General features: G+C 40.3%; 5 non-coding genes across 5 annotated transcripts; all 5 read right to left on the reverse strand.

Moving 5' to 3' along the window:
* Positions 1–7,858: 7,858 nt before the first annotated feature.
* trnaf-gaa (transfer RNA phenylalanine (anticodon GAA)) lies at positions 7,859–7,931 on the reverse strand. The gene has a single exon. It is a non-coding gene; the product is annotated as a tRNA-Phe (tRNA).
* Positions 7,932–8,037: 106 nt separating this feature from the next.
* On the reverse strand, positions 8,038–8,111 carry trnai-aau (transfer RNA isoleucine (anticodon AAU)). Its single transcript has one exon. It is a non-coding gene; the product is annotated as a tRNA-Ile (tRNA).
* Positions 8,112–16,053: 7,942 nt separating this feature from the next.
* trnai-aau (transfer RNA isoleucine (anticodon AAU)) lies at positions 16,054–16,127 on the reverse strand. The gene has a single exon. It is a non-coding gene; the product is annotated as a tRNA-Ile (tRNA).
* A 7,973-nt stretch (positions 16,128–24,100) lies between these two features.
* On the reverse strand, positions 24,101–24,173 carry trnaf-gaa (transfer RNA phenylalanine (anticodon GAA)). The gene has a single exon. It is a non-coding gene; the product is annotated as a tRNA-Phe (tRNA).
* A 1,390-nt stretch (positions 24,174–25,563) lies between these two features.
* Positions 25,564–25,635, reverse strand: trnaq-cug (transfer RNA glutamine (anticodon CUG)). Its single transcript has one exon. It is a non-coding gene; the product is annotated as a tRNA-Gln (tRNA).
* Positions 25,636–26,285: the final 650 nt, after the last annotated feature.

Raw genomic sequence — 26,285 nt, forward strand, 5'->3', positions numbered from 1 at the left:
TGGCTTAGCCATCCGTGTCTGCCTGATTGGAAAAATCCTGCCATAATGTTTGTGAATGCAATGAGACAATAAAGCTTCACGTTTTAACCTAAAGTAGGGGTAGTCCGGGATTTGAACCCGGGACCTCTCGCACCCAAAGCGAGAATCATACCCCTAGACCAACGAGCCTTCTTGCCCAAAACCAGGAAAAAAGAGCTATTTCAGCATCAACAACAGAAGGAACATGAACTAACGTGGAAGCAATCAATGTCCTCGAGACAGTGTGAAAGGCTAACGAATGCAAGTTGGCCTCTTAATTGACCTAAAAATGGGGCTGTATCTAACATGTAGAGGGATGTTAGGGAGGACAGCTGAAATGGTCAGATGTCACTTAGACCAGCGGGTCTCAATTCCAGTCCTCGCGCCCCCTGCTCTTCACATTTTGTAAGTTTCTTGTATAGCTTCAGACATTTGTTCCATTCGAACGTAAGTGCCCTTAGAACTGGACATCACATGACATCCCTCCGTGATTCAAGTTCAAAGCGTATATATACGTTCACTTTATAGTGAGTAATACAGTGGTGTATCGAGGTATACAGAGCTAAATGATGTCAAACTTCTCCATGTGTGAAGAAGTTGCGCAGCACAAATCCGTGAACCAATGTTCCAAAGTGAAGTATACTTTGACAGATTTCCCCTGCTCAGGGAGTGGGGAGCAATGAACACTGTGTAGGGACCATGTCAATCACTAGGAGCTCACTTCTAATGAGCTGATTATCAGAATCAGGTGTGCTAACAAAGAGAGACATGCAAAACATGCAGACCTGGGGGGAGCGAGGACTAGAATTGAGAACCGCTTCCTTAGACTTTAAGTCAGTGTGAGCAAAAGAGGTGAGAAGTTGTCTGCATGATCCGAGTGTTCCAAGGTAGCCTACATAATACAAGAATCCATACACATGCATACTGGCGTAACAAGACCGAGGCCAGTGCAAAGGAGCAAGGCCAAAGGAGGGACAGCCTCTTTGCATCAAACCCGTCATTCCCAGCTATGCTCGTCATTCTTGAAAGGCCAGGGGAATTAGCTGAAATGGTAGAGTGCTCGCTTAGCATTCGAGAGGTAGCGGGATCGATGCCCGCATTCTCCGAGTTGGCTCCTGCCCTTTTACTCACACATCCCTAGATCAGTGGTTTTCAATCCTGTCCTGGAGGCATCCCTGCCCTGCACATTTCGCATTTCCCCTCATCTAACACACCTGTTTCAAATCATCAGCTCATTAGTAGAGACTGCAAGACCCGATTTGGGTGTGTCTAATAAGGGAGACATACAAAATGTTCAGGGCAGGGGTGCCTCCAGGAAAGGTTTGAAAACTATTGACCTAAAGAGACCGACTGAGCGTTGACGCAATGCTGCCACACTCCGACGTTAGCTTTTTTTGGGCTCACAGCTGCCAAAAAGTATTTCAGACATGGTCCTGTGCAAATTGGTTGCAAAACAGTGCCATTTTACGCACAGTTCCCTAAAGCAGTGGTTTTCAAACCTGTCCTGGAGGCACCCCTGCCCTTCACATTTTGAATGTTTCCCTCATCTAACACACCTGTTTCAAATCATCAGCTCATTAGTAGAGACCGCGAGACCTTCTTCTTCTTTTTCTTCTTTTCGTTTTATGGCAGATTGCAACCATGACTATAAAGGTGCATACCGCCACCTACTGTATAGGAGTATGTAACATGAGAAGATATTATCATGACTATATCATCAATCAAAAAAAAAAAAAAAAAAAAATACTACCTAAATCCTATTATATATTCCAATATTTTTCAAATATTGTACAACTGCTTTCTGTGCATCCTTTACCCCATCTCCTGTTGTGCCTAACAAACCTTCAATATTCCACTTTCTTCCTACCCAACTTATCTTTTGATTTAGTCTCATCCTCTCATCCCTATATTTCTTACAATGCAATAATACGTGTTCACCATCTTCCTTGGACCTACATTCTATACATTCATCAGATTGGCTTTTACCCATTAAAACCAATGTTTTATTTAATCCTGTGTGATCAAACCTTAGCCTGGTTAAAACACTCTCCTCTCTTCTGTTACTTCTATTCACCCCCTGTGCATTAATAGATTTTTGCAATCTGTAATATTTCCTTCCACTTTTATCCACATCCCACCTGTCCTGCCATTTTTTCATAATTTCTTTTTTGATTATTGCCTTAGCCTCTCCTTTTCCAAGGGGTATATTTATTTTATCATTTGTCCTGGATTATTTTTTTGCGATTTTATCTGCTCCCTCATTCCCTTTTATTCCTATATGAGCAGGTACCCAACATAATCTCACATCTATCTGTAGTCTCTGTAATCTAAATAAACTTTGTTGGATTTCTAGCATTAGATCTTCTCTACTAGATTTCATATTTTGAATACTATATAAAGCTGCTACAGAATCAACACAACACACCACTCTGTATGGTTTTACTTCCTCAACCCACTGTAGTCCTACAATAATCGCCATCATCTCTGCCGTATACACTGAAGCCTGATCAGGTAATCTTTTTCCAATACTTATGTCCATTGTTGGTATATATATTCCTATTCCTACATTGTCCTTCTCATCCTTAGATCCATCTGTATAAATTTCTAAGTAACTATAATATTTGTTCCTTATATATTGACCTGCCAGGTGTCCTTTCTCACTCTCTTCCCATTAATTTTTTAGTTCCAAAATGTTTAAGTCTATCTCAGTTTTGGTAAATAACCATATAGGTATATTACTAATAGGTATAGGTGAATTAAACCATATATTTTTCACTCTATATTCCTCTGATTTTGTCTTTGTTACCCATCCAAAGCCATTACCTTTAAAAGACCTATACTCCCAACATTCTTGAATAACACTTTTTGCATGATTTTCATGTCCACATCCACTTAAGCGACTCCAATATGTAAGCATGAGCTTATTTCTCAGATCTGACGGCACTTCTCCTAACTCAACCTGTATTGCTTTAATTGGTGTTGATCTCATTACACCTGCACATATCCTCAATGCTTTGTTACTAATTCTATCTAGCTTCAGTAAATGTGTTTTAGCTGCTGCTCCATATACATAACATCCATAATCGATTGTTGACCTCATTAAAGCCCTGTAAATATATATTAGTGATTGTTTATTTGCTCCCCAGTCTTTCCCCACTACTGCTCTCATTAAATTGATGACTTTCTTGCATTTTGATTCCACCTTTTCAATGTGTATTTTCCATGTTCCCTTTTGGTCTTACCACATACCAAGATATTTAAAATGATCTACTGTTTCCATATTATGTCCATATAACTGTAGGTTCTGTTTTTCTATCCCTTTCTTCCTTGTAAATATCATATGGCAAGACTTACTTGGAGAAAGCTTAAAGCCCCAGCTATACGACCATTGTTCTACCTTTCCTATGGCTTCCTTGATTTTATTTCTTACCCTTATAGGATCTCGTCCTCTTGCCCAGATGGCCCCATCATCTGCATACAAAGCTGATCCAATCCTTCTGTCCAGATTCATAAAAATATCATTGATCATAACATTAAATAAAACTGGACTAATAACACTACCTTGTGGAATTCCATTACCAATTTCAAATTCCTCAGAAATTCCTGATCCCACTCTAACTCTAAATCTTCTTTCTGACAGAAAGTCTAAGACCCAATTATAAAACCTACCTCTAATTCCCATTTGGTTCATTTTAATTAACAGCCCTTCCCTCCACATGGAATCATAAGCTTTTTCAATATCAAAGAACACAATACTCATTATTTCTTTCATTTTAAAAGTTTTTTCTATTTCATTGCTTACTTTCACCACCGCATCCATTGTGGAACGCCCTTTCCTAAATCCACTTTGATATGGTGCGAATAATCCTCTATATTCGAGGGTCCAGTTAAGTCTTCTGACTAGTATCTTCTCCATCCACTTGCAGAGATGTGACGTAAGGGCAATAGGTCTATAATTACCAGCATTATTCGGGTCTTTCCCAGGTTTATTAAATGGCAATATTAATGCTCTTTTCCAGCTTTTTGGTATTTTACCGTCTTCCCATATCTTGTTAAATAACTTTAATATTATCTGCAATACTTTCCCAGGTATTTTCTGGAACATGATGTAACTTAGTTGATCTTCTCCTGTAGCAGTATTCTTAATATCATTTAATACTATCACTAGTTCATTCAAGTTCATTTCTGCATCCATAGTACATTCCTCACAATCTTTTTTAATAAACACATCTCTATTTTCTTTAAGAACCTTCTCTTTATGTAATCTATGTATATCATCCAAATGATCCCCACTATGAATACTGGCAAACTTCTTTCCCAATGCATTTGCCTTTTCTTTATCTGTTATTGCCAGTATTCCATCATCCTCTAATACAGGTATTTTAGTATACACTTTTTTTCCCACTCATTTTCTTCATCATTGACCACACTTCTCCTATTTTAACTTCCCTCCCTATAGTAGAACAATAGTTCTTCCATGCATTTTGTTTACTATTCTTAATTATTCTTCGTGCCTGAGCCTTTTTCCACTGATAATCAATTAAGTTATCTTGGTTCAAATTACCTCTTAACATTCTCATTGCCCGATTTCGTTCTTTAATAGCTTTTGTACATGTATCATTCCACCATGGGACCATTTTCCTATTCCCCCCAACTGACTTAAATGGTATGCTTTTTAATGCTGCATTCATTATTAAATGTGTAACCTCAGATGCACATTCCTCAATATCACCCTGCATTGAGACTGTCTCTGCTTAAATACAACATATTTTTTAAAATTTTTCCCAATCAGCTTCTTCAAACTCCTATTTCTTATGATTAGGCCTTTCTTGGAGATCTATTTCAATATTTATAGAGCAAAATATTGGAAAATGGTCACTTCCAATACTTGTACTTTCTATCACCTTCCATTCACAAGAGTGTGACATTTTATTAGAGACCAGAGTGAGATCAATACAAGACAGTGTGTTAGAACGTATATCAATTCTTGTACCATTCCCATTATTTAAACAAACTAATTGCCTAACATTCATCATTTCCTCCACTGCTTCTCCATTATTATCTGTATGCTTACTTCCCCAAAGACTATTATGTGCATTGAAGTCTCCACACCATATTTCTTTCCGGTTCCCTTGTCTACTTATTATTCCCTCTAATGTTTCTAGGTTTAATGATTTACTAGGGTTATATAAGTTTATTACTACTAAGTGTCCATCTGATTTATAAATTTCAGTAATTACACATTCTATTTCTGTTGTAGTTTCTATTCTTCTAAATGGTATCCCATTCCTTACAAATGTTGCACATCCTCCACCCTGATTCCCACCTCTATCAAACCTAACAGACTCATAACCAGGTATAATAAAATCAAGGTGAGGCCTTAGCCAGGTCTCTTGAATGCAAATAGTATCAGGTTTGACTTCAGACTCTACTATAAACTTCTTAAATTCTTGTCCATTTGCAGTCAGACTCCTAGCATTCCATTGTAACAGATGGAATACCATAATAAATTTAAGTAATACTCTGAGACCCTCCATCATTATTAGTGCTTAGCTTGTCATGTATATCTTTTGCTTTTAAATCTTTGATACCCAAGAATTCCTCTGCAGCTTCTACCACGGTCTTGATCCTGTCACTTTTCCTTTCTTGTCGTGTGGCAACATTCACAACTTTGCATATAAAAGCTACAAAGCTCTTTTTTTATACCATCAAGGTGTTCTCCTCCACTATACACTTATGTTTACATGGTTGCTGTATGGCAATGGTTATTGGGCCTACTTTTCCTGGCTGACATCTCTTTATGTTTAACCTCTGAGGTAGGCCTGCTGCTCCATATATTACATTTTCATTGAGGTTTTCATGACTCTCTATTTGACTATTTTTCTTTGTTTCATAGTTGCCTATGTCTTTAATAGCCTCTGCATATGACATCTTATTCACAACCTTGTACCTTTGTACTTCTTTAGCTTGTTTCTGGACCACACATCCAGCATATGCAGCACTATGCTCACCTCCACAGTTGCAGCATTTTAGCTTGGTATCCTTATTACATTTTCCATATTCATGGTCTCCTCCACATTTCGCACATCTTTGTCTCCATTTACATTGTTGTACTGTATGACCCATTCTCTGGCACTTAAAGCATCTCAATGGTTGAGGGATATACTCCCTAACTTTGTAATTGATCCAGCCTATTTGAACTTCATAAGGTAAGGATTTTTCAAAAACAAGCAATACAGATAGACTGTCTGATTTAATACCACTTTTATTGCTTTGGAGCCTTTTCACCACCTTTCACCACCCACCTTTAATCTCACTCTTTACCTCGTCCACAGACATTTCCAGTGGAACATTTGAGATCACTCCTCTTAGCTTTGCTGCCATTCCTGGTACATGCACTTTAATCTTTCCACCACCAAGATTACTCATTTTCAAAATCATTTCCTGCTGCTTCTTATTTATTGCTGAAATTAGAATTCTTCTGTTATTCAGTAGTTTAGCGTATTTAATTTTCCCCATATCCTTCTCAATTGCTTTGGTCACTTGAACTGGGTGAAAATAGGGAAGTCGTGGCCTAATGGTTAGAGAGTCGGACTCCCAATCGAAAGGTTGTGAGTTCGAGTCCCGGGCTGGAAGGAATTGTGGGTGGGGGGAGTGCATGTACAGTTCTCTCTCCACCTTCAATACCACGACTTAGGTGCCCTTGAGCAAGGCATCGAACCCCCAACTGCTCCCTGGGCGCCGCAGCATAAATGGCTGCCCACTGCTCTGGGTGTGTGTGTGTGTGTTCACTGCTCTGTGTGTGTGCATTTTGGATGGGTTAAATGCAGAGCACAAATTCTGAGTATGGGTCACCATACTTGGCTGAATGTCACTTCACTTCACTTTAAATGACCTTTATCATTACTGAGCGTGATAATAACTTTCCACTCTTCCTGCTTATCATCTAAGTCAGGTCTACTGTTCCCCTTAGATTTAGCTTTAATCTTTTTGTTAACTTGTCTACCCTCCCCTCCACTACTCGCTTCAGACCAAGATTTTTTCCTTGCCTTTTTAGTTTGGCTAATCTCCATATCTGAAACCCTTCCATAATTATCGCTACCATCCGAGCTATCGCCCATCGTTACACTCACAATACAGTTCGGTTGCAATCTGCCTTCGTTTCGTCCAAAATCTTCCGTCCTCTCCAACCTTCACATTTTGAATGTTTCCCTCATCTAACACACCTGTTTCAAATCATCAGCTCATTAGTAGAGACCGCGAGATTTGGGTGTGTCTAATAAGGGAGACAATAAAAATGTGTAAGGGCAGGGGTGCCTCCAGGACAGGTTTGAGAACCACTGCCCTAAAGAGACAGACTGAGCATCGATGCAATGCGGCCACACTCTCTACGTTAGTTAATTTTTTTGGACTAAAAGGTGCCGAAAAGTATTTCAGACATTGTCTTGCGCAAACTGGTGGCAAAATAGGTCCCACCGCGATTTGAACTCGGATAACTGGATTCAGAGTCCAGAGTGCTAACCATTACACCATGGAACCTTAATTGGTGCAGCTGTTGCTCACAGGGCCACAAACACTGGCACCATCGCCAAACTAGTGCTGTTTTATCTTTTCCTGTGGCAAGAAAGCACACAGGCTCCACCGAGATTCGAACTCAGATCGCTGGATTCAAAGCCCAGAGTGCTGACAATTACACCATGGAACCGAAACTGATTAGTTTGAGGCCAACTTGGAAACAGATAGCTCTCTGGCTGTGGGGAAGCAGTTATACAGAGAGGTTGGAACCCAGTGATTTTTGGTCAATGGCCCGCCTCAAAAAAGGGAAAAGTGTGTGAGATGTTGCCGTAACCCAGGATCGAACCAGGGACCTTTAGATCTTCAGTCTAACGCTCTCCCAACTGAGCTATTTCGGCTACAACAAACCTCTACTTAGCAAGCAGGCATTTCAGTGAGATCACCCTACTCTTTGTCGGCGCTGAAGAGCAGAGAAGAGATGAGCCCCCAGACAATAAAAACAGCTGGCCAGTACGGGGATCGAACCCACGACCTTGGCGTTATTAACACCACGCTCTAACCAGCTGAGCTAACCGGCCTGGCTTAGCCATCCGTGTCTGCCTGATTGGAAAAATCCTGCCATAATGTTTGTGAATGCAATGAGACAATAAAGCTTCACGTTTTAACCTAAACTAGGGGTAGTCCGGGATTTGAACCCGGGACCTCTCGCACCCAAAGCGAGAATCATACCCCTAGACCAACGAGCCTTCTTGCCCAAAGCCAGGAAAAAAGAGCTATTTCAGCATCAACAACAGAAGGAACATGAACTAACGTGGAAGCAATCAATGTCCTCGAGACAGTGTGAAAGGCTAACGAATGCAAGTTGGCCTCTTAATTGACCTAAAAATGGGGCTGTATCTAACATGTAGAGGGATGTTAGGGAGGACAGCTGAAATGGTCAGATGTCACTTAGACCAGCGGGTCTCAATTCCAGTCCTCGCGCCCCCTGCTCTTCACATTTTGTAAGTTTCTCGTATAGCTTCAGACATTTGTTCCATTCGAACGTAAGTGCCCTTAGAACTGGACATCACATGACATCCCTCCGTGATTCAAGTTCAAAGCGTATATATACGTTCACTTTATAGTGAGTAATACAGTGGTGTATCGAGGTATACAGAGCTAAATGATGTCAAACTTCTCCATGTGTGAAGAAGTTGCGCAGCACAAATCCGTGAACCAATGTTCCAAAGTGAAGTATACTTTGACAGATTTCCCCTGCTCAGGGAGTGGGGAGCAATGAACACTGTGTAGGGACCATGTCAATCACTAGGAGCTCACTTCTAATGAGCTGATTATCAGAATCAGGTGTGCTAACAAAGAGAGACATGCAAAACATGCAGACCTGGGGGGAGCGAGGACTAGAATTGAGAACCGCTTCCTTAGACTTTAAGTCAGTGTGAGCAAAAGAGGTGAGAAGTTGTCTGCATGATCCGAGTGTTCCAAGGTAGCCTACATAATACAAGAATCCACACACATGCATACTGGCGTAACAAGACCGAGGCCAGTGCAAAGGAGCAAGGCCAAAGGAGGGACAGCCTCTTTGCATCAAACCCGTCATTCCCAGCTATGCTCGTCATTCTTGAAAGGCCAGGGGAATTAGCTGAAATGGTAGAGTGCTCGCTTAGCATTCGAGAGGTAGCGGGATCGATGCCCGCATTCTCCGAGTTGGCTCCTGCCCTTTTACTCACACATCCCTAGATCAGTGGTTTTCAATCCTGTCCTGGAGGCATCCCTGCCCTGCACATTTCGCATTTCCCCTCATCTAACACACCTGTTTCAAATCATCAGCTCATTAGTAGAGACTGCAAGACCCGATTTGGGTGTGTCTAATAAGGGAGACATACAAAATGTTCAGGGCAGGGGTGCCTCCAGGAAAGGTTTGAAAACCATTGCCCTAAAGAGACCGACTGAGCGTTGACGCAATGCTGCCACACTCCGACGTTAGCTTTTTTTGGGCTCACAGCTGCCAAAAAGTATTTCAGACATGGTCCTGTGCAAATTGGTTGCAAAACAGTGCCATTTTACGCACAGTTCCCTAAAGCAGTGGTTTTCAAACCTGTCCTGGAGGCACCCCTGCCCTTCACATTTTGAATGTTTCCCTCATCTAACACACCTGTTTCAAATCATCAGCTCATTAGTAGAGACCGCGAGACCTTCTTCTTCTTTTTCTTCTTTTCGTTTTATGGCAGATTGCAACCATGACTATAAAGGTGCATACCGCCACCTACTGTATAGGAGTATGTAACATGAGAAGATATTATCATGACTATATCATCAATCAAAAAAAAAAAAAAAAAAAAAAATACTACCTAAATCCTATTATATATTCCAATATTTTTCAAATATTGTACAACTGCTTTCTGTGCATCCTTTACCCCATCTCCTGTTGTGCCTAACAAACCTTCAATATTCCACTTTCTTCCTACCCGACTTATCTTTTGATTTAGTCTCATCCTCTCATCCCTATATTTCTTACAATGCAATAATACGTGTTCACCATCTTCCTTGGACCTACATTCTATACATTCATCAGATTGGCTTTTACCCATTAAAACCAATGTTTTATTTAATCCTGTGTGATCAAACCTTAGCCTGGTTAAAACACTCTCCTCTCTTCTGTTACTTCTATTCACCCCCTGTGCTTTAATAGATTTTTGCAATCTGTAATATTTCCTTCCACTTTTATCCACATCCCACCTGTCCTGCCATTTTTTCATAATTTCTTTTTTGATTATTGCCTTAGCCTCTCCTTTTCCAAGGGGTATATTTATTTTATCATTTGTCCTGGATTATTTTTTTGCGATTTTATCTGCTCCCTCATTCCCTTTTATTCCTATATGAGCAGGTACCCAACATAATCTCACATCTATCTGTAGTCTCTGTAATCTAAATAAACTTTGTTGGATTTCTAGCATTAGATCTTCTCTACTAGATTTCATATTTTGAATACTATATAAAGCTGCTACAGAATCAACACAACACACCACTCTGTCTGGTTTTACTTCCTCAACCCACTGTAGTCCTACAATAATCGCCATCATCTCTGCCGTATACACTGAAGCCTGATCAGGTAATCTTTTTCCAATACTTATGTCCATTGTTGGTATATATATTCCTATTCCTACATTGTCCTTCTCATCCTTAGATCCATCTGTATAAATTTCTAAGTAACTATAATATTTGTTCCTTATATATTGACTTGCCAGGTGTCCTTTCTCACTCTCTTCCCATTCATTTTTTAGTTCCAAAATGTTTAAGTCTATCTCAGTTTTGGTAAATAACCATATAGGTATATTACTAATAGGTATAGGTGAATTAAACCATATATTTTTCACTCTATATTCCTCTGATTTTGTCTTTGTTACCCATCCAAAGCCATTACCTTTAAAAGACCTATACTCCCAACATTCTTGAATAACACTTTTTGCATGATTTTCATGTCCACATCCACTTAAGCGACTCCAATATGTAAGCATGAGCTTATTTCTCAGATCTGACGGCACTTCTCCTAACTCAACCTGTATTGCATTAATTGGTGTTGATCTCATTACACCTGCACATATCCTCAATGCTTTGTTACTAATTCTATCTAGCTTCAGTAAATGTGTTTTAGCTGCTGCTCCATATACATAACATCCATAATCGATTGTTGACCTCATTAAAGCCCTGTAAATATATATTAGTGATTGTTTATTTGCTCCCCAGTCTTTCCCCACTACTGCTCTCATTAAATTGATGACTTTCTTGCATTTTGATTCCACCTTTTCAATGTGTATTTTCCATGTTCCCTTTTGGTCTTACCACATACCAAGATATTTAAAATGATCTACTGTTTCCATATTATGTCCATATAACTGTAGGTTCTGTTTTTCTATCCCTTTCTTCCTTGTAAATATCATATGGCAAGACTTACTTGGAGAAAGCTTAAAGCCCCAGCTATAAGACCATTGTTCTACCTTTCCTATGGCTTCCTTGATTTTATTTCTTACCCTTATAGGATCTCGTCCTCTTGCCCAGATGGCCCCATCATCTGCATACAAAGCTGATCCAATCCTTCTGTCCAGATTCATAAAAATATCATTGATCATAACATTAAATAAAACTGGACTAATAACACTACCTTGTGGAATTCCATTACCAATTTCAAATTCCTCAGAAATTCCTGATCCCACTCTAACTCTAAATCTTCTTTCTGACAGAAAGTCTAAGACCCAATTATAAAACCTACCTCTAATTCCCATTTGGTTCATTTTAATTAACAGCCCTTCCCTCCACATGGAATCATAAGCTTTTTCAATATCAAAGAACACAATACTCATTATTTCTTTCATTTTAAAAGTTTTTTCTATTTCATTGCTTACTTTCACCACCGCATCCATTGTGGAACGCCCTTTCCTAAATCCACTTTGATATGGTGCGAATAATCCTCTATATTCGAGGGTCCAGTTAAGTCTTCTGACTAGTATCTTCTCCATCCACTTGCAGAGATGTGACGTAAGGGCAATAGGTCTATAATTACCAGCATTATTCGGGTCTTTCCCAGGTTTATTAAATGGCAATATTAATGCTCTTTTCCAGCTTTTTGGTATTTTACCGTCTTCCCATATCTTGTTAAAAAACTTTAATATTATCTGCAATACTTTCCCAGGTATTTTCTGGAACATGATGTAACTTAGTTGATCTTCTCCTGTAGCAGTATTCTTAATATCATTTAATACTATCACTAGTTCATTCAAGTTCATTTCTGCATCCATAGTACATTCCTCACAATCTTTTTTAATAAACACATCTCTATTTTCTTTAAGAACCTTCTCTTTATGTAATCTATGTATATCATCCAAATGATCCCCACTATGAATACTGGCAAACTTCTTTCCCAATGCATTTGCCTTTTCTTTATCTGTTATTGCCAGTATTCCATCATCCTCTAATACAGGTATTTTAGTATACACTTTTTTTCCCACTCATTTTCTTCATCATTGACCACACTTCTCCTATTTTAACTTCCCTCCCTATAGTAGAACAATAGTTCTTCCATGCATTTTGTTTACTATTCTTAATTATTCTTTGTGCCTGAGCCTTTTTCCTCTGATAATCAATTAAGTTATCTTGGTTCAAATTACCTCTTAACATTCTCATTGCCCGATTTCGTTCTTTAATAGCTTTTGTACATGTATCATTCCACCATGGGACCATTTTCCTATTCCCCCCAACTGACTTAAATGGTATGCTTTTTAATGCTGCATTCATTATTAAATGTGTAACCTCAGATGCACATTCCTCAATATCACCCTGCATTGAGACTGTCTCTGCTGAAATACAACATATTTTTTTTAATTTTTCCCAATCAGCTTCTTCAAACTCCTATTTCTTATGATTAGGCCTTTCTTGGAGATCTATTTCAATATTTATAGATCAAAATATTGGAAAATGGTCACTTCCAATACTTGTACTTTCTATCACCTTCCATTCACAAGAGTGTGACATTTTATTAGAGACCAGAGTGAGATCAATACAAGACAGTGTGTTAGAACGTATATCAATTCTTGTACCATTCCCATTATTTAAACAAACTAATTGCCTAACATTCATCATTTCCTCCACTGCTTCTCCATTATTATCTGTATGCTTACTTCCCCAAAGACTATTATGTGCATTGAAGTCTCCACACCATATTTCTTTCCGGTTCCCTTGTCTACTTATTATTCCCTCTAATGTTTCTAGGTTTAATGATTTACTAGGGTTATATAAGTTTATTACTACTAAGTGTCCATCTGATTTATAAATTTCAGTAATTACACATTCTATTTCTGTTGTAGTTTCTATTCTTCTAAATGGTATCCCATTCCTTACAAATGTTGCACATCCTCCACCCTGATTCCCACCTCTATCAAACCTAACAGACTCATAACCAGGTATAATAAAATCAAGGTGAGGCCTTAGCCAGGTCTCTTGAATGCAAATAGTATCAGGTTTGACTTCAGACTCTACTATAAACTTCTTAAATTCTTGTCCATTTGCAGTCAGGCTCCTAGCATTCCATTGTAACAGATGGAATACCATAATAAATTTAAGTAATACTCTGAGACCCTCCATCATTATTAGTGCTTAGCTTGTCATGTATATCTTTTGCTTTTAAATCTTTGATACCCAAGAATTCCTCTGCAGCTTCTACCACGGTCTTGATCCTGTCACTTTTCCTTTCTTGTCGTGTGGCAACATTCACAACTTTGCATATAAAAGCTACAAAGCTCTTTTTTTTATACCATCAAGGTGTTCTCCTCCACTATACACTTATGTTTACATGGTTGCTGTATGGCAATGGTTATTGGGCCTACTTTTCCTGGCTGACATCTCTTTATGTTTAACCTCTGAGGTAGGCCTGCTGCTCCATATATTACATTTTCATTGAGGTTTTCATGACTCTCTATTTGACTATTTTTCTTTGTTTCATAGTCGCCTATGTCTTTAATAGCCTCTGCATATGACATCTTATTCACAACCTTGTACCTTTGTCCTTCTTTAGCTTGTTTCTGGACCACACATCCAGCATATGCAGCACTATGCTCACCTCCACAGTTGCAGCATTTTAGCTTGGTATCCTTATTACATTTTCCATATTCATGGTCTCCTCCACATTTCGCACATCTTTGTCTCCATTTACATTGTTGTACTGTATGACCCATTCTCTGGCACTTAAAGCATCTCAATGGTTGAGGGATATACTCCCTAACTTTGTAATTGATCCAGCCTATTTGAACTTCATAAGGTAAGGATTTTTCAAAAACAAGCAATACAGATAGACTGTCTGATTTAATACCACTTTTATTGCTTTGGAGCCTTTTCACCTCTAATACTTTCCCACCTTTAATCTCACTCTTTACCTCGTCCACAGACATTTCCAGTGGAACATTTGAGATCACTCCTCTTAGCTTTGCTGCCATTCCTGGTACATGCACTTTAATCTTTCCACCACCAAGATTACTCATTTTCAAAATCATTTCCTGCTGCTTCTTATTTATTGCTGAAATTAGAATTCTTCTGTTATTCAGTAGTTTAGCGTATTTAATTTTCCCCATATCCTTCTCAATTGCTTTGGTCACTTGAACTGGGTGAAAATAGGGAAGTCGTGTCCTAATGGTTAGAGAGTCGGACTCCCAATCGAAAGGTTGTGAGTTCGAGTCCCGGGCTGGCAGGAATTGTGGGTGGGGGGAGTGCATGTACAGTTCTCTCTCCACCTTCAATACCACGACTTAGGTGCCCTTGAGCAAGGCATCGAACCCCCAACTGCTCCCTGGGCGCGCAGCATAAATGGCTGCCCACTGCTCCGGGTGTGTGTGTGTGTGTGTTCACTGCTCTGTGTGTGTGCATTTTGGATGGGTTAAATGCAGAGCACAAATTCTCTTTAAATGACCTTTATCATTACTGAGCGTGATAATAACTTTCCACTCTTCCTGCTTATCATCTAAGTCAGGCCTCCCCTCCACTACTCGCTTCAGACCAAGATTTTTTCCTTGCCTTTTTTGTTTGGCTAATCTCCATATCTGAAACCCTTCCATAATTATCGCTACCATCCGAGCTATCTCCCATCGTTACACTCACAATACAGTTCGGTTGCAATCTGCCTTCGCTTCGTCCAAAATCTTCCGTCCTCTCCAACCTTCACATTTTGAATGTTTCCCTCATCTAACACACCTGTTTCAAATCATCAGCTCATTAGTAGAGACCGCGAGACCTTATTTGGGTGTGTCTAATAAGGGAGACAATAAAAATGTGCAAGGGCAGGGGTGCCTCCAGGACAGGTTTGAGAACCACTGCCCTAAAGAGACAGACTGAGCATCGATGCAATGCGGCCACACTCTCTACGTTAGTTAATTTTTTTGGACTAAAAGGTGCCGAAAAGTATTTCAGACATTGTCTTGCGCAAACTGGTGGCAAAATAGGTCCCACCGCGATTTGAACTCGGATAACTGGATTCAGAGTCCAGAGTGCTAACCATTACACCATGGAACCTTAACTGGTGCAGCTGTTGCTCACAGGGCCACAAACACTGGCACCATCGCCAAACTAGTGCTGTTTTATCTTTTCCTGTGGCAAGAAAGCACACAGGCTCCACCGAGATTCGAACTCAGATCACTGGATTCAAAGCCCAGAGTGCTGACAATTACACCATGGAACCGAAACTGATTAGTTTGAGGCCAACTTGGAAACAGATAGCTCTCTGGCTGTGGGGAAGCAGTTATACAGAGAGGTTGGAACCCAGTGATTTTTGGTCAATGGCCCGCCTCAAAAAAGGGAAAAGTGTGTGAGATGTTGCCGTAACCCGGGATCTTTAGATCTTCAGTCTAACGCTCTCCCAACTGAGCTATTTCGGCTACAACAAACCTCTACTTAGCAAGCAGGCATTTCAGTGAGATCACCCTACTCTTTGTCGGCGCTGAAGAGCAGAGAAGAGATGAGCCCCCAGACAATAAAAACAGCTGGCCAGTACGGGGATCGAACCCACGACCTTGGCGTTATTAGCACCACGCTCTAACCAGCTGAGCTAACCGGCCTGGCTTAGCCATCCGTGTCTGCCTGATTGGAAAAATCCTGCCATAATGTTTGTGAATGCAATGAGACAATAAAGCTTCACGTTTTAACCTAAACTAGGGGTAGTCCGGGATTTGAACCCGGGACCTCTCGCACCCAAAGCGAGAATCATACCCCTAGACCAACGAGCCTTCTTGCCCAAAACCAGGAAAAAAGAGCTATTTCAGCATCAACAACAGAAGGAACATGAACTAACGTGGAAGCAATCAATGTCCTCGAGACAGTGTGAAAGGCTAACGAATGCAAGTTGGCCTCTTAATTGACCTAAAAATGGGGCTGTATCTAACATGTAGAGGGATGTTAGGGAGGACAGCTGAAATGGTCAGATGTCACTTAGACCAGCGGGTCTCAATTCCAGTCCTCGCGCCCCCTGCTCTTCACATTTTGTAAGTTTCTCGTATAGCTTCAGACATTTGTTCCATTCGAACGTAAGTGCCCTTAGAACTGGACATCACATGACATCCCTCCGTGATTCAAGTTCAAAGCGTATATATACGTTCAATTTATAGTGAGTAATACAGTGGTGTATCGAGGTATACAGAGCTAAATGATGTCAAACTTCTCCATGTGTGAAGAAGTTGCGCAGCACAAATCCGTGAACCAATGTTCCAAAGTGAAGTATACTTTGACAGATTTCCCCTGCTCAGGGAGTGGGGAGCAATGAACACTGTGTAGGGACCATGTCAATCACTAGGAGCTCACTTCTAATGAGCTGATTATCAGAATCAGGTGTGCTAACAAAGAGAGACATGCAAAACATGCAGACCTGGGGGGAGCGAGGACTAGAATTGAGAACCGCTTCCTTAGACTTTAAGTCAGTGTGAGCAAAAGAGGTGAGAAGTTGTCTGCATGATCCGAGTGTTCCAAGGTAGCCTACATAATACAAGAATCCATACACATGCATACTGGCGTAACAAGACCGAGGCCAGTGCAAAGGAGCAAGGCCAAAGGAGGGACAGCCTCTTTGCATCAAACCCGTCATTCCCAGCTATGCTCGTCATTCTTGAAAGGCCAGGGGAATTAGCTGAAATGGTAGAGTGCTCGCTTAGCATTCGAGAGGTAGCGGGATCGATGCCCGCATTCTCCGAGTTGGCTCCTGCCCTTTTACTCACACATCCCTAGATCAGTGGTTTTCAATCCTGTCCTGGAGGCATCCCTGCCCTGCACATTTCGCATTTCCCCTCATCTAACACACCTGTTTCAAATCATCAGCTCATTAGTAGAGACTGCAAGACCCGATTTGGGTGTGTCTAATAAGGGAGACATACAAAATGTTCAGGGCAGGGGTGCCTCCAGGAAAGGTTTGAAAACCATTGCCCTAAAGAGACTGACTGAGCGTTGACGCAATGCTGCCACACTCCGACGTTAGCTTTTTTTGGGCTCACAGCTGCCAAAAAGTATTTCAGACATGGTCCTGTGCAAATTGGTTGCAAAACAGTGCCATTTTACGCACAGTTCCCTAAAGCAGTGGTTTTCAAACCTGTCCTGGAGGCACCCCTGCCCTTCACATTTTGAATGTTTCCCTCATCTAACACACCTGTTTCAAATCATCAGCTCATTCAATAGTTCACGCTTTCATATAATTAGCTGAGGTATGGAATGCGTATTTGGCGTGCTGTCCGGGGAAGGGCTCCGAGCTCGGGAATGGCCCGAACCTAGAGTACCCCCCCTTCCCCGTCTATTTATAAAGTGAACTTGAAGTGAGGAGATGGGGTGGAGGAGGGATGCTGATAAACCGTCAATGGATAGAGGTAAGTCAGCGATATTTATACTATGGGATTGATTACTTGATTATGGTCCACCTGTGTTGATTAGGCTAAGTATCTGACGCGCTCCTCCCGAATCTTATTAATAAAATTACATTTAGTAGAGACCGCGAGACCTTCTTCTTCTTTTTCTTCTTTTCGTTTTATGGCAGATTGCAACCATGACTATAAAGGTGCATACCACCACCTACTGTATAGGAGTATGTAACATGAGAAGATATTATCATGACTATATCATCAATCAAAAAAAAAAAAAAAAAAAAAAAATACTACCTAAATCCTATTATATATTCCAATATTTTTCAAATATTGTACAACTGCTTTCTGTGCATCCTTTACCCCATCTCCTGTTGTGCCTAACAAACCTTCAATATTCCACTTTCTTCCTACCCGACTTATCTTTTGATTTAGTCTCATCCTCTCATCCCTATATTTCTTACAATGCAATAATACGTGTTCACCATCTTCCTTGGACCTACATTCTATACATTCATCAGATTGGCTTTTACCCATTAAAACCAATGTTTTATTTAATCCTGTGTGATCAAACCTTAGCCTGGTTAAAACACTCTCCTCTCTTCTGTTACTTCTATTCACCCCCTGTGCATTAATAGATTTTTGCAATCTGTAATATTTCCTTCCATTTTTATCCACATCCCACCTGTCCTGCCATTTTTTCATAATTTCTTTTTTGATTATTGCCTTAGCCTCTCCTTTTCCAAGGGGTATATTTATTTTATCATTTGTCCTGGATTATTTTTTTGCGATTTTATCTGCTCCCTCATTCCCTTTTATTCCTATATGAGCAGGTACCCAACATAATCTCACATCTATCTGTAGTCTCTGTAATCTAAATAAACTTTGTTGGATTTCTAGCATTAGATCTTCTCTACTAGATTTCATATTTTGAATACTATATAAAGCTGCTACAGAATCAACACAACACACCACTCTGTCTGGTTTTACTTCCTCAACCCACTGTAGTCCTACAATAATCGCCATCATCTCTGCCGTATACACTGAAGCCTGATCAGGTAATCTTTTTCCAATACTTATGTCCATTGTTGGTATATATATTCCTATTCCTACATTGTCCTTCTCATCCTTAGATCCATCTGTATAAATTTCTAAGTAACTATAATATTTGTTCCTTATATATTGACTTGCCAGGTGTCCTTTCTCACTCTCTTCCCATTCATTTTTTAGTTCCAAAATGTTTAAGTCTATCTCAGTTTTGGTAAATAACCATATAGGTATATTACTAATAGGTATAGGTGAATTAAACCATATATTTTTCACTCTATATTCCTCTGATTTTGTCTTTGTTACCCATCCAAAGCCATTACCTTTAAAAGACCTATACTCCCAACATTCTTGAATAACACTTTTTGCATGATTTTCATGTCCACATCCACTTAAGCGACTCCAATATGTAAGCATGAGCTTATTTCTCAGATCTGACGGCACTTCTCCTAACTCAACCTGTATTGCTTTAATTGGTGTTGATCTCATTACACCTGCACATATCCTCAATGCTTTGTTACTAATTCTATCTAGCTTCAGTAAATGTGTTTTAGCTGCTGCTCCATATACATAACATCCATAATCGATTGTTGACCTCATTAAAGCCCTGTAAATATATATTAGTGATTGTTTATTTGCTCCCCAGTCTTTCCCCACTACTGCTCTCATTAAATTGATGACTTTCTTGCATTTTGATTCCACCTTTTCAATGTGTATTTTCCATGTTCCCTTTTGGTCTTACCACATACCAAGATATTTAAAATGATCTACTGTTTCCATATTATGTCCATATAACTGTAGGTTCTGTTTTTCTATCCCTTTCTTCCTTGTAAATATCATATGGCAAGACTTACTTGGAGAAAGCTTAAAGCCCCAGCTATACGACCATTGTTCTACCTTTCCTATGGCTTCCTTGAATTTATTTCTTACCCTTATAGGATCTCGTCCTCTTGCCCAGATGGCCCCATCATCTGCATACAAAGCTGATCCAATCCTTTTGTCCAGATTCATAAAAATATCATTGATCATAACATTAAATAAAACTGGACTAATAACACTACCTTGTGGAATTCCATTACCAATTTCAAATTCCTCAGAAATTCCTGATCCCACTCTAACTCTAAATCTTCTTTCTGACAGAAAGTCTAAGACCCAATTATAAAACCTACCTCTAATTCCCATTTGGTTCATTTTAATTAACAGCCCTTCCCTCCACATGGAATCATAAGCTTTTTCAATATCAAAGAACACAATACTCATTATTTCTTTCATTTTAAAAGTTTTTTTCTATTTCATTGCTTACTTTCACCACCGCATCCATTGTGGAACGCCCTTTCCTAAATCCACTTTGATATGGTGCGAATAATCCTCTATATTCGAGGGTCCAGTTAAGTCTTCTGACTAGTATCTTCTCCATCCACTTGCAGAGATGTGACGTAAGGGCAATAGGTCTATAATTACCAGCATTATTCGGGTCTTTCCCAGGTTTATTAAATGGCAATATTAATGCTCTTTTCCAGCTTTTTGGTATTTTACCGTCTTCCCATATCTTGTTAAATAACTTTAATATTATCTGCAATACTTTCCCAGGTATTTTCTGGAACATGATGTAACTTAGTTGATCTTCTCCTGTAGCAGTATTCTTAATATCATTTAATACTATCACTAGTTCATTCAAGTTCATTTCTGCATCCATAGTACATTCCTCACAATCTTTTTTAATAAACACATCTCTATTTTCTTTAAGAACCTTCTCTTTATGTAATCTATGTATATCATCCAAATGATCCCCACTATGAATACTGGCAAACTTCTTTCCCAATGCATTTGCCTTTTCTTTATCTGTTATTGCCAGTATTCCATCATCCTCTAATACAGGTATTTTAGTATACACTTTTTTTCCCACTCATTTTCTTCATCATTGACCACACTTCTCCTATTTTAACTTCCCTCCCTATAGTAGAACAATAGTTCTTCCATGCATTTTGTTTACTATTCTTAATTATTCTTCGTGCCTGAGCCTTTTTCCTCTGATAATCAATTAAGTTATCTTGGTTCAAATTACCTCTTAACATTCTCATTGCCCGATTTCGTTCTTTAATAGCTTTTGTACATGTATCATTCCACCATGGGACCATTTTCCTATTCCCCCCAACTGACTTAAATGGTATGCTTTTTAATGCTGCATTCATTATTAAATGTGTAACCTCAGATGCACATTCCTCAATATCACCCTGCATTGAGACTGTCTCTGCTGAAATACAACATATTTTTTTAAATTTTTCCCAATCAGCTTCTTCAAACTCCTATTTCTTATGATTAGGCCTTTCTTGGAGATCTATTTCAATATTTATAGAGCAAAATATTGGAAAATGGTCACTTCCAATACTTGTACTTTCTATCACCTTCCATTCACAAGAGTGTGACATTTTATTAGAGACCAACATTCCCTCTAATGTTTCTAGGTTTAATGATTTACTAGGGTTATATAAGTTTATTACTACTAAGTGTCCATCTGATTTATAAATTTCAGTAATTACACATTCTATTTCTGTTGTAGTTTCTATTCTTCTAAATGGTATCCCATTCCTTACAAATGTTGCACATCCTCCACCCTGATTCCCACCTCTATCAAACCTAACAGACTCATAACCAGGTATAATAAAATCAAGGTGAAGCCTTAGCCAGGTCTCTTGAATGCAAATAGTATCAGGTTTGACTTCAGACTCTACTATAAACTTCTTAAATTCTTGTCCATTTGCAGTCAGACTCCTAGCATTCCATTGTAACAGATGGAATACCATAATAAATTTAAGTAATACTCTGAGACCCTCCATCATTATTAGTGCTTAGCTTGTCATGTATATCTTTTGCTTTTAAATCTTTGATACCCAAGAATTCCTCTGCAGCTTCTACCACGGTCTTGATCCTGTCACTTTTCCTTTCTTGTCGTGTGGCAACATTCACAACTTTGCATATAAAAGCTACAAAGCTCTTTTTTTATACCATCAAGGTGTTCTCCTCCACTATACACTTATGTTTACATGGTTGCTGTATGGCAATGGTTATTGGGCCTACTTTTCCTGGCTGACATCTCTTTATGTTTAACCTCTGAGGTAGGCCTGCTGCTCCATATATTACATTTTCATTGAGGTTTTCATGACTCTCTATTTGACTATTTTTCTTTGTTTCATAGTTGCCTATGTCTTTAATAGCCTCTGCATATGACATCTTATTCACAACCTTGTACCTTTGTACTTCTTTAGCTTGTTTCTGGACCACACATCCAGCATATGCAGCACTATGCTCACCTCCACAGTTGCAGCATTTTAGCTTGGTATCCTTATTACATTTTCCATATTCATGGTCTCCTCCACATTTCGCACATCTTTGTCTCCATTTACATTGTTGTACTGTATGACCCATTCTCTGGCACTTAAAGCATCTCAATGGTTGAGGGATATACTCCCTAACTTTGTAATTGATCCAGCCTATTTGAAATTCATAAGGTAAGGATTTTTCAAAAACAAGCAATACAGATAGACTGTCTGATTTAATACCACTTTTATTGCTTTGGAGCCTTTTCACCTCTAATACTTCCCCACCTTTAATCTCACTCTTTACCTCGTCCACAGACATTTCCAGTGGAACATTTGAGATCACTCCTCTTAGCTTTGCTGCCATTCCTGGTACATGCACTTTAATCTTTCCACCACCAAGATTACTCATTTTCAAAATCATTTCCTGCTGCTTCTTATTTATTGCTGAAATTAGAATTCTTCTGTTATTCAGTAGTTTAGCGTATTTAATTTTCCCCATATCCTTCTCAATTGCTTTGGTCACTTGAACTGGGTGAAAATAGGGAAGTTGTGGCCTAATGGTTAGAGAGTCGGACTCCCAATCGAAAGGTTGTGAGTTCGAGTCCCGGGCTGGCAGGAATTGTGGGTGGGGGGAGTGCATGTACAGTTCTCTCTCCACCTTCAATACCATGACTTAGGTGCCCTTGAGCAAGGCATCGAACCCCCAACTGCTCCCTGAGCGCCGCAGCATAAATGGCTGCCCACTGCTCCGGGTGTGTGTGTGTGTGTGTTCACAGCTCTGTGTGTGTGCATTTTGGATGGGTTAAATGCAGAGCACAAATTCTGAGTATGGGTCACCATACTTGGCTGAATGTCACTTCACTTCACTTTAAATGACCTTTATCATTACTGAGCGTGATAATAACTTTCCACTCTTCCTGCTTATCATCTAAGTCAGGTCTACTGTTCCCCTTAGATTTAGCTTTAATCTTTTTGTTAACTTGTCTACCCTCCCCTCCACTACTCGCTTCAGACCAAGATTTTTTCCTTGCCTTTTTTGTTTGGCTAATCTCCATATCTGAAACCCTTCCATAATTATCGCTACCATCCGAGCTATCTCCCATCGTTACACTCACAATACAGTTCGGTTGCAATCTGCCTTCGCTTCGTCCAAAATCTTCCGTCCTCTCCAACCTTCACATTTTGAATGTTTCCCTCATCTAACACACCTGTTTCAAATCATCAGCTCATTAGTAGAGACCGCGAGACCTTATTTGGGTGTGTCTAATAAGGGAGACAATAAAAATGTGCAAGGGCAGGGGTGCCTCCAGGACAGGTTTGAGAACCACTGCCCTAAAGAGACAGACTGAGCATCGATGCAATGCGGCCACACTCTCTACGTTAGTTAATTTTTTTGGACTAAAAGGTGCCGAAAAGTATTTCAGACATTGTCTTGCGCAAACTGGTGGCAAAATAGGTCCCACCGCGATTTGAACTCGGATCACTGGATTCAGAGTCCAGAGTGCTAACCATTACACCATGGAACCTTAACTGGTGCAGCTGTTGCTCACAGGGCCACAAACACTGGCACCATCGCCAAACTAGTGCTGTTTTATCTTTTCCTGTGGCAAGAAAGCACACAGGCTCCACCGAGATTCGAACTCAGATCACTGGATTCAAAGCCCAGAGTGCTGACAATTACACCATGGAACCGAAACTGCTTGGTTGTAGGCCAACTTGGAAACAGATAGCTCTCTGGCTGTGGGGAAGCAGTTATACAGTTAGGTTAGAACCCAGTGATTTTTGGTCAATGGCCCGCCTCAAAAAAGGGAAAAGTTTGTGAGATGTTGCCGAAACCCAGGATTGAACCAGGGACCTTTAGATCTTCAGTCTAACACTCTCCCAACTGAGCTATTTTGGCTACAACAAACCTCTGCTTAGCAAGCAGGGATTTCAGTGAGATCACCCTACTCTTTGTCGGAGCTGAAGAGCAGAGCAGAGATGAGCCCCCAGACAATAAAAACAGCTGGCCAGTACGGGGATCAAACCCGCGACCTTGGGGTTATTAGCACCACGCACTAATCAGCTGAGCTAACCGGCCTGGCTTAGCTATTAGTGTCTGCCTGATTGAAAAAAACCTGCCATTATGTTTGTGAATGCAATGAGACAATAAAGCTTCACGTTTCAACCCGACTCAGGTGTGCTAACAAAGAGAGACATGCAAAACATGCAGACCTGGGGGGAGCGAGGACTAGAATTGAGAACCGCTTCCTTAGACTTTAAGTCAGTGTGAGCAAAAGAAGTGAGAAGTTGTCTGCATGATCCGAGTGTTCCAAGGTAGCCTACATAATACAAGAGTCCATACACATGCATACTGGCGTAACAAGACCGAGAAGGTCATTAAACACAAAAGCTTAATCTCTTTGTTAATTCGACAACATAATCTCGGCCAGTGCAAAGGAGCAAGCCCAGAGGAGGGACAGCCTCTTTGCATCAAACCCGTCATTCCCAGCTATACTCATCATTCTTGAAAGGCCAGGGCAATTAGCTCAAATGGTAGAGGGCTCGCTTAGAATACGAGAGGTAGCGGGATCAATGCCCACATTCTCCAAGTTGGCTCCTGCCCTTTTACTCACACATCCCTAGATCAGTGGTTTTCAGTTTTGTCCTGGAGGCATCCCTGCCCAGCACATTTCGCATTTCCCCTCATCTAACACACCTGTTTCAAATCATCAGCTCATTAGTAGAGACTGCAAGACCTGATTTGGGTGTGTCTAATAAGGGAGACATACAAAATGTTCAGGGCAGGGTTGCCTCCAGGAAAGGTTTGAAAACCATTGCCCTAAAGAGACCGACTGAGCGTTGACACAATGCTGCCACACTCCCACGTTAGCTTTTTTTGGGATCATAGCTGCCAAAAAGTATTTCAGACATGGTCATGTGCAAATTGGTTGCAAAACAGTGCCAATTTACGCACAGTTCCCTAAAGCAGTGGTTTTCAAACCACTGCTGTCCTGGAGGCACCCCTGCCCTTCACATTTTGAATGTTTCCCTCATCTAACACACCTGTTTCAAATCATCAGCTCATTAGTAGAGACCGCGAGACCTTATTTGGGTGTGTCTAATAAGGGAGACAATAAAAATGTGCAGGGCAGGGGTGCCTCCAGGACAGGTTTGAGAACCACTGCCCTAAAGAGACAGACTGAGCATCGATGCAATGTGGCCACACTCTCTACGTTAGTTAATTTTTTTGGACTAAAAGGTGCTGAAAAGTATTTCAGACATTGTCCTGCGCAAACTGGTGGCAAAATAGGTCCCACCGAGATTTGAACTTGGATCACTGGATTCAGAGTCCAGAGTGCTAACCATTACACCATGGAACCTTAACTGGTGCAGCTGTTGCTCACATGGCCACAAACACTGGCACCATCGCCAAACTAGTGCTGTTTTATCTTTTCCTGCGGCAAGAAAGCACACAGGCTCCACCGAGATTCGAACTCAAATCGCTGGATTCAAAGCCCAGAGTGCTGACCATTACACCATGGAACCGAAACTGCTTGGTTGGAGGCCAACTGCAAAACATGCAGACCTGGGGGGAGCGAGGACTAGAATTGAGAACCGCTTCCTTAGACTTTAAGTCAGTGTGAGCAAAAGAGGTGAGAAGTTGTCTGCATGATCCGAGTGTTCCAAGGTAGCCTACATAATACAAGAATCCATACACATGCATACTGGCGTAACAAGACCGAGAAGGTCCTTTAACACAAAAGCTTAATCTCTTTGTTAATTTGATAACATAATCTCGGCCAGTGCAAAGGAGCAAGCCCAGAGGAGGGACAGCCTCTTTGCATCAAACCCGTCATTCCCAGCTATGCTCGTCATTCTTGAAAGGCCAGGGGAATTAGCTCAAATGGTAGAGCGCTCGCTTAGCATGAGGAAGGGGTCCAATCTTTGAGCCCCGCACGCAAGCGAAAAAGACGCAGAACACGTGAAAACGCCAAAGGATTTCCCCTGCGGCAATACTCGGGGTATATGT

This window comes from Carassius carassius, chromosome 8, assembly GCF_963082965.1.
Source record: "Carassius carassius chromosome 8, fCarCar2.1, whole genome shotgun sequence".
In the NCBI taxonomy this organism is placed as follows: Eukaryota; Metazoa; Chordata; class Actinopteri; order Cypriniformes; family Cyprinidae; genus Carassius; species Carassius carassius.